Source organism: Leiobunum rupestre, chromosome 7, assembly GCF_980474605.1.
Source record: "Leiobunum rupestre chromosome 7, qqLeiRupe1.1.hap1, whole genome shotgun sequence".
Lineage (NCBI taxonomy): Eukaryota > Metazoa > Arthropoda > Arachnida > Opiliones > Sclerosomatidae > Leiobunum > Leiobunum rupestre.
The window spans coordinates 51,860,061-51,874,579 of NC_143390.1; positions in this window are offsets into that span (position 1 = coordinate 51,860,061).

The window sequence follows — 14,519 nt, forward strand, 5'->3', positions numbered from 1 at the left end:
TTAAGGATGTTTGACTTGGTAACAAGAATATCTTTTTCAATAAAAAGTATGCTTCTGGGCCATGATAATGAAGCGTCAAGCAAAGTTGTTTATCTTTGGCAGTCCAACGTCGTCCCCGTGGGTTTTTTAATGCTGCTTTAATTTGCATATTGAAAAAATCGGCTGCAGGTGATGGTAGTAGTTTTCGTATTTGAGTCATTAATTGTGCCTTGGAAATTTTTTGGTTAGATATTTTCTTAATGAGCCTATTATATCTGATATACTGCTTCTGTAGCAATGACTTTAACCTTTTCTTTCGAGGAGTCTCTTTGTCCAGGTCTTGCGGTTTAGTTTGGATTTTCTTCGATCTCATTTGTGGTTTTTTTAAATGAATTTTGAGACTGTGTGATGGACTGATTCTCTAGGGCACTTGTGGTAAATAAATTTCTTCGTTTTATTCTAATTGGTGTGGGAATTAAAGTTCTACTACTTTTCGGAGAATGTATATTTTCCAAGTCAATATCACTGGCACGGGTTCTTTTTCTTTTACTTAAAACTAACTTCATATTCTGGTTGTTATCCATTTCTCTCGCTACTGGTGTCAAACTAACGATTGAGCTCACTGAACTGACTGAACCTGGCAGAAAGATAATTTGGAATTTTCAGTTTTTAAAATATTTACTATCCGTGTTGTGTAGTACCAGTAGCTATAGATTTTATTTCTTTTCGACTAGGCTTTCTATTACTGCTGAATTGAGAGCTTGCACTTGCAACTGGGATTAAGCTACGCATAACTTGTATTTGACTAGATACATCTGGCGTGTGACTAGATACATCCGGCGGTTGACTAGATACATCTGACGGTTGACTAGATACATCTGTCGGTTGACTAGATACATCTGGTGGTTGACTAGATAAGGTTGGCGGTTGACTAGATAAGGTTGGCGCTTGACTTGATAAGGTTGGCGGTTGACTTGATAAGGTTGGCGGTGGACTTGATAAGGTTGGCGGTTGACTTGATAAGGTTGGCGGTTGATTAAATACCGTTTTTTTCAAACCTTCCAAAAAACAATTCAATAAATTTTTATGTAACGTAATTAAAATGAGTATCTTATTTACCAGCATTTGCTACGCCTGAGTTTGGTAATGTTCTGCAATGTTTTCTCCTTGGCTTTATTATGCTCTGAATTATCCAAAACTATGTGATCTGGAACTGCGTTCCAAACTAATCTTGATCTATAAACTTAAGTTCATTAGGCTATGTTATTTTAAACAAAAGTAAGCAGTGTAATTACCTGCTTAGATTGGAAAACTGGCTAGCTGGAAAATGTTTACTGCATAACTTCCATTGCTTTTTAAAGATATATTTTTCTTTCCTAACAAATCTTCTCTCCCTGCATGTTTTAACCAAAGTTCACATCTATTTAAATAGAAGAGTTAGTTACGTGTGACAGAGTTAGGCTTAGCAAAAATATATAATAACCTTTTACCATCCTTAGGAAATCCAAAAAAACTAACTCCATCCTTTTTTCTACCTTGGGCATTTGTACAATTTCTGTAGGAGCAAACTCTACCACCATAGTATGCCCAGGTTTTTACATTTACATTTAATTCCTCAATACCGCCACTATTAGCCGCCATTACGAAAATAAATAGTTTTTCCGCAAAATATATAGGTGGCGATACCGTCGCGTCCCAAAAATTTACTTCAACACCTCAAAGGCAGAGTTGACCTTCCTTATCTTTCTTCCATGGTAGACGCTTCGCCGGAGTTAAGGGAAATACATACAGTTTTGAAATTTTCAATCAAATTTTAAAAATACTTGCGGCGGGCATATAACTTATTTAGTATTTTTTGAACTCCACATGATCTAATTAGTCGGAATCAAGTGTTTGGGGGGGGGGGGGGGGGTAGGTGAAGTGCAATCCTACCAATATTGCTACCCGTGTTGACTAACAATGTTGGCTCCTGTGAAAAGGGCTTTAATTCCTGACCGAAACGAGTCTATGCGGCCATAGCCGACTGAATTAAATTTTATGTAGTCAAGGGGGGGTTTCCGGGTCCAGACCCCCTCCCTTGGGCCTACCTTTGACTGTAAAAATTTACCACCCCCATCTCGACCCCCACCTAAACACTCACATACTTCCGTTACACGTATCTCGCCCTGATTAATTCCGAAAAAAAAACTTATCAGAATATAAGCAAACGGTGCCAAAATTATATTAAAATGCAAGTATCATTATTTATGAAGTCCCTTTATTTTTATTCGCGGTTAGAAGATATCATTCGAATAATAAAATTTAAGTGAAATAATATCTCTGCAACAACATCCGGTTTAAAAATCTAGATAATCAACACCTCACAAGGTCGCCAAAAGAGGGCGTAACGATATCTTTCGATCACGATTTCTGTATAACCCCGAACGCAATAATTTGTTTATCTTGTTAGATATATCGATTCATGACCGGCACGCGACAATAAATTAAATTTATTTGTTAAAAGTAGCCCGTGAAGGTTTATAATTAATTAAAATTTAATAAATATGAAAATAAAAATATTGGATTCTAGGTGGCGTAACGGAGCTAGCTTCTTCGAGGTAGCGCCTATAATATAGTGTCTGCTACAGACCAATCAAAAAGCCATAAAAACGTTTTGTCTTAAATAAACTTATCAAAATATAAACTAACGATGCAAAAATTATAATAAAATACAAGTATCATCAAGAGATATAGAAGAAAAAGAGTCTGTCCGTGTGCCATGGAATTTTCCAACTTCTCCGTTATGTTATTTCCCACCTTGCGCATGATTACGTTTGACGGGCGTAGCACTTTAAAAATGCGTTATTCGGCTGGGAAAAATAGGGCTGCTAATGTACTGTTTCTTGGGTCTTAAGATTTTATTTCTTGCAAGTACCAAGCAATGCAAGCGCACGTTTTACCAAGGCTTTGTTGTTTATATACGTATGTAAATACTAAATAGAAATTTGGTCATTTTCTTCTATGTCTTTGGATTTTATCAACATATCAGCAAGTATTGAAAATTTTAAAACAATTAAAATGCTTTGCTTTGTTTTCAACATCGATAAAAAAAATTGAATACCAATTTCCTGAACATCTTTAAACTTAACATACAAACTTGTACTGACAATGTGAGTTGACTGATTTTTAAACTTCTCCCTACTTTCTTCCTCTACATTTTAAAGCAACTGTTGGCTCTATCATTGCCACCTGTATTATGAAATGGTATAGGAAGCTAAAATTCAAAAAAGCTAAATGATAGTGTCGTCATTGAGTCATTGTAAAGTATTATATTTAGACAACTTATACTCTATTTAGTGGGCTTTTACCTAAATTATATATCCCATGTAAATAATATTGTTAAAAACTAATGTAATATATGTTATTGACCAATTTACATACGATTCAATCACGCGAGGGGTACCTATAAGTATCACCATTTGGGTTAAAATGTATTTAAACTATCTTGTTCTGATGTCGACAATAGCGACATCTGTTGGGAAAAAAAAGCTACTTGACGTCGAGACGACACTTGCTTTAAGTTTTTTATCGTGAAAATATAGTTAAAAACTATTAAAATATGAAATTGAATCTTCCTGAGTTTGGAAAATTCCCAAAATTAAAATATAAACAAAGCAGACGATTTTTGTGCGCTCACTCGAATTCCTACTAGGATCGCTAGTGTCGCGAGTACTATTAAAAAAACCGATTTGAATTTGAAAAAAATGATTGGCTCGCTGGTATAGGGGGTAAGAGGGAGGTTGGCGAAGTTCGAAGTTTTCAGGAACCCTATGGTATACGCTAGGGGAGGGCTCTCGAGGCAGACTCTTTTTCTTCTATGTCTCTTGGTACCATTATTTATTAAGTCAAATTTGCGAATAACGATGATGAAAAACTAATAGCGTCTGCTTTAGCCGCTACCTATCTAGGTTTCATAGGCGAACCAAAGGGGACATAGCGATAGTATTCGGTTGCGAATAGGTTAGTTGATGAATCGAAATAAAGTTAAAAAAAACCGCCGACAGTTTATGGAAATATTTCGACGGCCCAAATGTCTGCCATTTTCTGTGTGGAGAAACAGCGCTGCTAGGCATCAAAGATAATGTAACTACGTTACGTAGATTCGAATTCACGGCGTTTCTCGATAGCGCGTTTTCTCGTGAGGCTTTTATCATAGACAGTATATATCCCTAATTGGACGGGAAAACCATGCTATTTTATGGTCCCCACCGGAGTAGCTTTGCGGCCAACTCTGCATTCGGAATTCAAATGGCCGTACTTAATAAAACGGGATAACTCAAGGTCATTTGAGCAGTTTTCCATTTAAATGGCTCGATTTTTGAATACTCAAAACGCACAACCAGTAAAAGTTAAAAGAAATGAACTTCATTGGGAACATTATTATACAAACAAAAGGTAAAACTTTTATCAATTTGCTTATATTTCCAATACTTATAAAAACAATTATTCAATTCCTTGTCGTAAGTCCTTTGTGACTAAATCTAAGATTTATCTTTTATACAGAGACAATTTCGAGGAAGCGGATAAAGCTGTTTGTTTAAATGATCCTGTAGATGTCAATTTTCGAGGTGTAGTGGAAAATAATCAGATACTTAGAGTGCAAGAAAATTTGTATACAGGGTGTCTCAATTTGCTCGATCAGGCCATTTTTCTCAGGGTTTATTTGTTAGGTACGGAAGGCTTTGGTTTCTAAATTACAGAAATATCAAACGATTTTGTGCCGTTTTGGAAAATTTATTTTTTCACCGGCAGGTGTCTCGCAAAATGTTTCAATAGAAAAGTTGTAGGGCATAGTCGAAAGTGTAAAAATAATTTTGGTTTGGTTGAAAAAGACCTATTTTTCACTGAGTTTGGAGGTCGGGGGAAAAACAAGTTGTACTAGCAGGCAATAGCCTTTAACCTAAACAATCGTACATAATCACAACACACATGTACATTTATTTTAGGGAACTTATGCTTTCAGCTATGTAGTTAATAATCAGATCTGCAAAAAGTTATTGATAAAGAAAATTATTACGTTCAACACCTAATTAGACAAAGTAGACAAAGACCGCGTCTTCCATTTCGACGTGGTTACGAGTAAGATCATCAAACAAAGATTTCTAGACCAAAAATTACGCTTATTTTTCTTTTGTTGTTTTTTAACGTGAAATATCAATTGTCCGAGTAGTATTTAAAGCGTTTACATTTCAAAGTTAAAACATTATCTCAGCGTGACCGATTGTTGTCCAGTATGCCTCTTTACACTCGAGATCAGCGCGCTCATATGCTAGAATTATTTTACGGAGAAGGTCGTCGTAATGCTACTCTAGTAAGTCAGTTATTTAGACGAAGATTTCCCAATTGCAGACCAAGTCATACGACGGTTCTTAGAGTGGTCCGCGACTTCGACAACTGGGGTAAAATCAATGCGAGGTTTCGTGGTCGTGGTCTCCAGGACATCGACATGGAAAACACCATACTTGCCTACTTCGTCGCCTATCCTCGAGCGAGCGTCAGGACTGCCAGCTTTGACTTAGGGTTGGATCGAAACTACGTTTTTTGAACACTAAAAAGACACCATTTTCATACTTATCGAGCGACACTTCACCAAGGACTGCATGACGGTGATAGACAGCGCCGAGTCAACTTCTGCAATTGGTTTTGCCTCATGGCTGACGCACACCAGGATTTTCAGGATCAACTACTGATGTCCGACGAATGTTCATTCGGAAGAGATGGGCCTTTCAACCGTCAAAACCAACATATGTGGGACTACGAGAATCCACACTGGGGATTTCCTCACCACCACCAAGTGCAGTTTCGCTTTAATGTGTGGGCTGGTCTGTTAGGTGACAGAATTATTGGCCCGTTCTTCCTGCCAAATCGTCTGAACGGTCAAAACTACTTGGAGTTCCTTCAAAATGAAATATCCAACGTGTTGGACGACATTCCTCTGGCCGAGTACAGACGCATCTGGTTCCAGCAAGATGGGGCGCCACCTCACCAATGTCGTGACGTGGTTGCATATCTAAACGACGAGTTTCCTGGAAGATGGATCGGAAGAACTGGTCCTGTTCGTTGGCCTGCAAGATCCCCTGATCTAACACCACTCGACTTTTTTCTTTGGGGATTCGTAAAGGACTACGTATACCAAACACCTGTGACGAGCGTTGAAGATTTACGACAAAGAATCATTGAAGCATGTCGCCGGGTGACTCCAGAAATGGTTCAGGGAGCATTTCGCAATATGCAACATCGTGCATATTTGTGCATTGCATCAGAAGGTGGCATTTTTGAAAACATTTTGTAGAAGTCATTAAAAACATTTGTCACTTGGGCTAATTATTATTTGTTTATTTTTTGAAATCTTATAACTGAAATGCATGTTACCTACAATTCGTTAAAGGCTATTGCCTGCTAGTACAACTTGTTTTTGCCCCCAACCTCCAAACTCAGTGAAAAATAGGTCTTTTTCAACCGAACCAAAATTATTTTTACACTTTCGACTATGCCCTACAACTTTTCTATTGAAACATTTTGCGTGACACCTACCGGTGAAAAAATAAATTTTCCAAAACGGCACAAAATCGTTTGATTTTTCTGAAATTTGGCAACCAAAGCCTTCCATACCCCTAACAAATAAACCCTGAAAATTTCAGAACCCTAGCATAAATAAAAACAAAAGTTAAATTTTATGTTATGGCCATTAAGTAAAATAAAATGTTTATTTTTTAAATAAGAAAAAGAGTTCCTAAAACAGACTTAATAAAATGAGTGTTGGAGTTTCAAAAAATGTTAAAGTTTTTTGGTTTTTATTGATGTTTAGAAGGTAAATGATAGTTAAAACTTTAAATTTAATGTATTAATGACTATGAGGTAAAAATAAAATGAATTTAAAATTTTTAATGGTGCTGTACATTTAAATCATATTTAAATTTTCAAAAATAAAACCAATTATCTAGTACTTGCAACATTTGATTTCCTAAAGTAGACCTGTTTATTTTCTATCCTTCTTTCGAAACAGTTGTATTTCCATATGAAGGGGCTTTAATTATATCTCCAAGTTGTTTAAATCTATCAATGTTTTGGGCGTAATTTAGAACATCAGGATTTGTATTGCCACCACAAGCTTGTCGATGCTTTCCAAATTCCTGCTCAAGGCAGTCTTGGTTTATGTGCGAACTTAAAATAAATTTGGCATTCTTTGATAAAAGGAAGCGTATAATTTCCGGAAGGGATTGTGCTAAAAAGAAAGACTATATTATAATCATTCATTTCGATTTTTTTAAAAGTCATATCTATAAGCAAAAGTAAATGAACCAAAGTTATTGAAGAGGGTTAAAATTTTAAAAGGTACTTTCCTTAACAAGGGGGGGATGAAAATCCATTGGAATATCACCGTCTTCAGAGGTAATTGTGGGTATCCACATTGGATTTGCACGTCATCATCTACTAGTCACTAGATGGAGCTATGAAGCTGCGAAACTTGAAAACGTCGATTAAAGGGAGATCTTATCAGACCACTATATCTCTCATGCTATGTGGAAAATGAACTTAGCATGAGAGATATTATAGTGGTCTGATAACTTCGGTTCATGCACTTCTGGTATAAGTTATAATTAAAAATGTATAAAAGAACAAGATACTTCATAACTAAAATTAAAATTTATAAAATTGTTACATTTAGGCGACCTTTCAAATCTACGTTCCTTTTCAAGCCATAATTGAGTATAATATGACAAATATGACATTTTCTTGACAGCTTATATTTTTAATTCTTTAAAATTTATTTTTATCCAAAAGAAATTTTAAGGAATCGGTATACATTAAAAATAGGGGGTAAATAAAACAAGGCGAAAGTCCAATAGACATAAAAAATTGGGGTGTATTTAGGATAAAAAATTAAAAATTTTAGTTGTCAAGAAAATGTAATATTTGTAGAAATTTCAGTTTTAACTCAACTATAGCATGATAAGGAACTTTGGTGCAAAAGCTCGCGTAAATGTAAAAAAAAATTTACTATTTTAAAAATTTTAACTTTGGCATGAAGTATCATGCCTATTTTATTATACATTTTTAATTAAAGACTATTAATATTCGCCTAAAAAAATTATTCCTTAAATCCTTAGTTCACACCTGTCATTTTCAACTCTTCAATGGTTTCCCTGCTCAAAATCCATCTTTTTCTTTCAGTAGCTGTAAATGTTCCTGGTCGTTCTGAGACTTCTTTCTCCCACTCATCAAAGTAATTAATAAATTCTGTTTCCAACCACTAAATTAAGAAAGTAATTATAATGTATAATATAAAAAGGTTTTCAACTAAAAATCTTACTTCTAGTCGATTGTCTTTGGGATTCGTATATGGGTATAAATTTTCATTTGTTTTACGGCTACCCTCATATAAATTTTTACAGTTTACCAAGTCAAAAAATTTGTTCATATGTTTTATAAACTTCACAGTTTCGGATACTTGATCACCAAACTCCAATTGAAGGGCATTTGCCACTTTATCACTTAATAGTTCAGCTGCCAACCGAACCCGCATTTTGCTATAGGAATCCAAATAAAGATGGTCCTTCGTTAGTTTTGGAATCAATCTAAAAGGAAGTCGTTTCATATCAGCATCAAACAATTTTATGAGATGCGTCCATAAAATTTCTTGGCCATTTTTAATTAGGCGTTTGGTCTTGAAATGGAAGTTACTATTAGAGAATGAATTTCTCGCTGTCTTCAGTAAATGGGGAGGATCACACACAAAGTACACATAGCGAGTTTCATCCATTGCGTATATATTACGCCACCTATATCCATCCTGAACAAAGTTCTTGAAAACCTTTCGGTTGGTACTAGCGCCATCAGCAATTACTGGAATAACTTTGATTCCATTGAATTCCAACTTACAAATAGCTTCTTTTAAAATTGTATGTAGATTATCGGAATCCATATTTTTGCAAGGGAAGTAAGCGAGGGGAAACTTAAAGCGGCCAGAAATACTCCGTATCATAAGTTGCAAAATGTGGGTTGCTACTTCTGGTATAGTGTTAACCTAATTTTTAAGGTTCAATAGCTCATTGCCAATCTCATCGAGGTTTGAGAATCCAACTAATTCACCAGAGTTTCCTTAATATATAATATCTTCTTTTATTTTCATTTCATCTAATATTAAGCTAACGTAATGCTGATGATCTTCTTTACAAACACTACAGAGTACTTCCTTTGCTTCTGTAAACGCTTCATTGGTAAAACCAGATTTCAAACCAGTATGAGATGAGTAATTGTATAAAGTCCTTCTGGAGGGCAACTCAAAAGCACCACTACTAAGTATGGAATTGTATACGGCTGGTGACTTTCTGCACAAATAAATACACCACTGTATTATTTTTGGGTGCCACCTACGAAGCCGTTTATTTTTAACTTGTAGCACAGCTAACTGCTGTTCAATAAATAACCGCCTGAAGGAATTTTTGATAGCTTTTCTTTTTGGTTTTGTAAAATGTTAGCGAAGAAGGCCGAATCTTCATCTGGAAGCGTCTGTCCATTTTTCTTTAGTTGAGCAGTCATCCTTCTTTTAATAGTTTTAATTTTCCGCTTTAACGCCAAATTCTTTATCTTTTGTTTCTTCAGTTTAATTAATAGGTCACCTCGTGACATGTAGCTGTTCCGAGTTTCACGAATTGCCCGTTTGCTTCTGATGAGTCCGCTAATTAAAGACTTTCGGTACTTTAAACAATTACTGCATTGAATGATCGTAATGTTTGTATGATAATATAACAGTCATATGAATGCACTGAGTTAGTTAACTGATTTTTAACTCCTTTCAACTTTACTTCCATATCATACAGCTCTAGTAGCTTCGGGTCAAAAATCCCACTGCATACATGTAAAGCATCAATAACTTCTAATATGGTAACAATAGAGGTGGAATTTTTAATTTGTGGGAGCAACTTCATAACATAATTATTTTCAGGAACAGTTTTGCCATGTATTCGGAGTACACCATCCAAAGCGCCATTTTTTAGGGAAAAAGACTTTTCTATAAAACCAACTTCTATATTCATTTTTGAAAAAAATGCAGTGTCGCCAACAGCCGAACTAACCCACCCATTAGGCAGTGGTTTTCCATTAAAGGCATTAGAAATTTGTCCAGTATATACTTTTGTGGCTGGCTCGCAATTGCTACTTAAAGTATTTAGCGGACAAACTTTAATAGGTTCTTTTTCAAATGGTGCGGGGTAAAAATCTATTGATCTTATAATTTCACCCGATTCTTCCTGCGCTTTATCTTCCTCAATAACTAGCGGCATCTTATCTGTAAATCGCATTTCAATACTTGCATCTGAAACTTCCTGCATTGTATTTTCCTCAATAAGTAGTGTTACTTTATCTGTTGACTGCCTTTCAAAACTTTCACCTGATACTTCCTGCGCTGTATATTCCTCAGTAGGAAGTGCAATCTTATCAGTTGATTTCATTTGATTACTTTCATCTGATTTTTCCTCTGCAGTATCTTCCACAAAACAAAGCGCTAATATATCTGTTGGTTTGGATTTGGATTCTGCTTCTGACCATAACTTCTTTTCACCTCTCAATGGTGTGCTGCTCAAAGTGGGCGTGAAATAAGGAACCGTTTCGTTCAATTCAGCAACTGGAACCTATTTAATATTAAGAATAAAAACCAAAAAATCCATATGAAGTAGCAAAACACTTCTTTATAATAACTCACCAACAAGCATTCTGTAGTTTCTTTGAACGGAATTGGATCAGGATGCTCAAGAGTTGGTCCACCACAACCCACAAAATGTTCAGAACATAAGTAATGTGTATAACTATTTAGTTTACTAATTGTCAGTAGATCATCATATCTCCCACATGCAGAAATCCATCGTAAACATTTGTCGATATTCTTCTTAGGCCTTGGAAATGGATAATACTTAACTGATTTTTTAAAACTAACTTTGGACAGAGCGGAATTCGTACATAACGAATAAACACAACGTTTTTTCACCATTTTTAATTGAAAGTTTAGTGAAAATTTAATTAAAAATAACGAGGAAACTTAAGCGCATTTTAGATCACGCACAGCAAAATTCAAATACACCCGACTTTCGCGGAAACGGCCATGGAGCATCTGGCATATTTTTTGTTAAGTTTCCTTCTCCCAAGACAGAACCGGAACGTTGTCAAAAATGGGTGTTTGCCTGCGGTAGGACAGATATTACTATTGCAAAGATAAACAAATGGAGTCATATTTGTTCAAGGCATTTTCATGGATTCCAAGGACCAACTCCTAATTATCTAGATCCTATCCCTCTGTTGGACGTATTGACTCCATCCATGTTAAAAACACCTTCAGTAAATAAACACTCCAGTGAAATATCATCGGAATCAACCCAAAACGGTTATGTAACACCAAAAACTAAACCCGTGCCATTTCGAAGAAAAGAATTATTTTTAGATCACCACATGACTGAAAGATTAGAAGTAAGATTTTGATTGTTAAATTTAGTACCTCAGTTTCATAGATAATTAACTGATGTTTTATTACTTTCAGAGACCAACTGTTAATACAAGTATTAACTTGGAAATAGAAAATTTATTTCCTCCATCAGGCTGGGCGATGCAAGTTTCGGATAAAAGTGTGACATTTTCTAAACACAAGAATGACTTTAAAGTTATTGAGTGTTTAATTGATTTAAAAGCAAAACCAGAGTTTTCAATTAATATTTTGGGTGATAAATTTCCCTCAAATAAGATATTCCAAAATATTGATATCAAGTGTAACAGTGATATTTTTAATCTTTTGAAAAAAGTCGATGAATTTAAATTATGTCCTGGAAATGTGGATAAAGATTTGGTAGCATTGTTTAGAAAAAATAATAAGGATGATAGTCAAGATCGTAGGAAGCAAGGTGCCTACAATGATAAACTTAAATCTGTCCATAGCGTCAACTGCTTTCGTTTTATGAAATTCAACAAAACTCAAAAACGTTGTCCGGAGTGTTCAGTTTACAGAGCAGCCTTGCGGAAAATGAGGTTCCGGGCTATGACCAAACATTTAAAAGCCAAGACTGCAGTTAAACGTTCAACAAAGAAAGTAATTGAAATATCAAGAACAAAACGAAACAGACAGTTGATTGAAACTTTATGCAAAGCAAGACTTCAAAAAGAAAATCCGGATTCATTTGTGTCTATAGTATTAAAGGAACAAATAAAGGCAATGACTACATCCAAATATGGTATGAGGTGGGACCGCTCTTTTTTAAACTGGTGTTGTTATGTCAAAAACAAATCAAAAGCCGCTTATGAAGTTATGAGGAAATCGAATATTATACCTATGCCCACGTCCAGAACTTTATACAACCACAGCCACACCATCAATAACTCAAGTGGATTTAATCACGAGAAATTTGTTCAAATGGTTACTGAAACAAAGCTGCATGAACTTCAAGAACACCAAAAATATTTTGTGCTGCTACTAGATGAAATTGATATAAAACCAGATTTGGTAAGCCACAAAAATTCCGGACTATTGACGGGCTTTAAAGACATTTCACCTGAACATAACAAATTGGATGATATTGAGCAAGAAGCAAAAGAATCTTCAAGTCCCCCACTGGCTACCCACATCTTACAATTCATGCTAAGAGGAATTACTACTAATATCAAAATACCTTTTGCGCACTTTCCAACAACCACTGCTACATCTAGCGCATTGTACACAATCATCTGGGACGCTATAAGAAGACTAGAATCGCATGGATTTAGGATTCTCGGTATAGTTGCTGATGGAGCTTCAACCAATCGCAAATTTTTTCACACTTGTCATGCAAATTTTGAAGGAGAAAACGCAAACGTTCCTTACTATACCAAAAATATTTACTCTCTTGATGAAGACCGTCCAATATTCTTTATTTCTGACGCTCCACATCTCATGAAAACTATTCGAAATGCTTTGTTTTCATTAAGTAGGAAAATGTGGAAGAACGGAGAAACAATTAACGCAAAAGTAATTTTTAGGTTATACTACCAACTACTCAGGGATAAAGGAGAATTTAAACACATTCCAAAGTTAACATACTCCCATGTGTTTCTGAGTAATCAATCCAAAATGAAGGTAAGGTATATTAGGTCATAGTAGTTAATTATTAAAATTCTAATATGTACACTTTCCCTTAGGTATCTTATGCCACACAAGTTATCAGTGAAACAGTCGCTTCTGCCATAGAATTGATCTTTAAAAATGATAAGACTAGCCATAAAGAAACTGTGAAATTTCTCAGAACCTTCAATAAATTTTTTGACTTATGTAACGTAAAGAACTGTAGCGAGGCATCTAGATACCTTAAAGAAAATAAAGCTCCTTATTGTTCAGTTAATGATGAAAGACTGAAGGTCAGTTGTCATATTTATGTTAAGTAAAACTTTTGTTAACAGGTATTTTCTCATAGTGGTTAGAAGTTGACCTAATTAATTACTTAAATGATTGGGAAAAAGAAGTTCTAAGCAGACCAGGTGATTTTTCTAAATCAGAAAGACTAAACATGTTGCTTTCTCGGGAAACTATAGAGGGGTTGAAAATGACAGGTACTTAATGAGCCTTACTCTTAATAAAACTTTATATTACATAAATTCTATATTTATTTTATCTAGCTTTATCAACATCAGCGATGGTAAAATTTCTACTAAACAAGGGAGCGTCATATGTTTTAACGCAACATTTAAATCAAGATGTTTTGGAACAGGAGTTTGGGCGACACCGTGCTGCTGGTGGGCGGAATAGTAATCCATCAGTATGGCAATATCAATGCAATATCGATAAACTTAAATCATTGAAAGGATTGGTCCTTGAAGCCATAGGTGGAAATACAAAAATCAATGCATAAATTTGTACTATTTTTAATGCATTTAGGAACCTTTTTATCACAATACTCATTTTTGTTTGACTATGTTACATATATTGCAAATATAAATCTGCATCAGGATCATCATTTAAAAAACTGTAGTCTGAATTACTTGACGGTTGATTTTGTTTAGATGTAAGGAAATCTCTTTTATGAAATTTTTTCTTTGGGGAATTTTCTTTTCCAGATTTGGGGTAGTTTGTTTTTACACTTTCTTGTTTATTTGTTTCTTTTAACGCTTTTCTTAATGATAATTTCCTCCTGATGGCTTCTTTGTGCAAAAATTGGTATTCCTCCTTGCAATCTTTTACTAAAACCTTGCCCCTTGTATTGAGAAAAACATCTACTAATTTCTGAAACCATTTTTGGTCTCCATTAGTTAATTGTATCCAATCATTTGTTAGCTCCAATATTATTGACTTCATAGCCAGTTCTTTAATGTTCATGCCTCTTTGTTGTGACAAATTGTAGTCATAATAACTATCCGAAATATTTTTAATCTTTTCAAATAATCCTAAACAGTCTTCAGTCGCGATCCTTAATTTTCCTCTACTTAATGCTCGAGTCCACTCTTCATTTGAATTTGACATTGAACAGCTCGTTTTATCTTTAACTAAT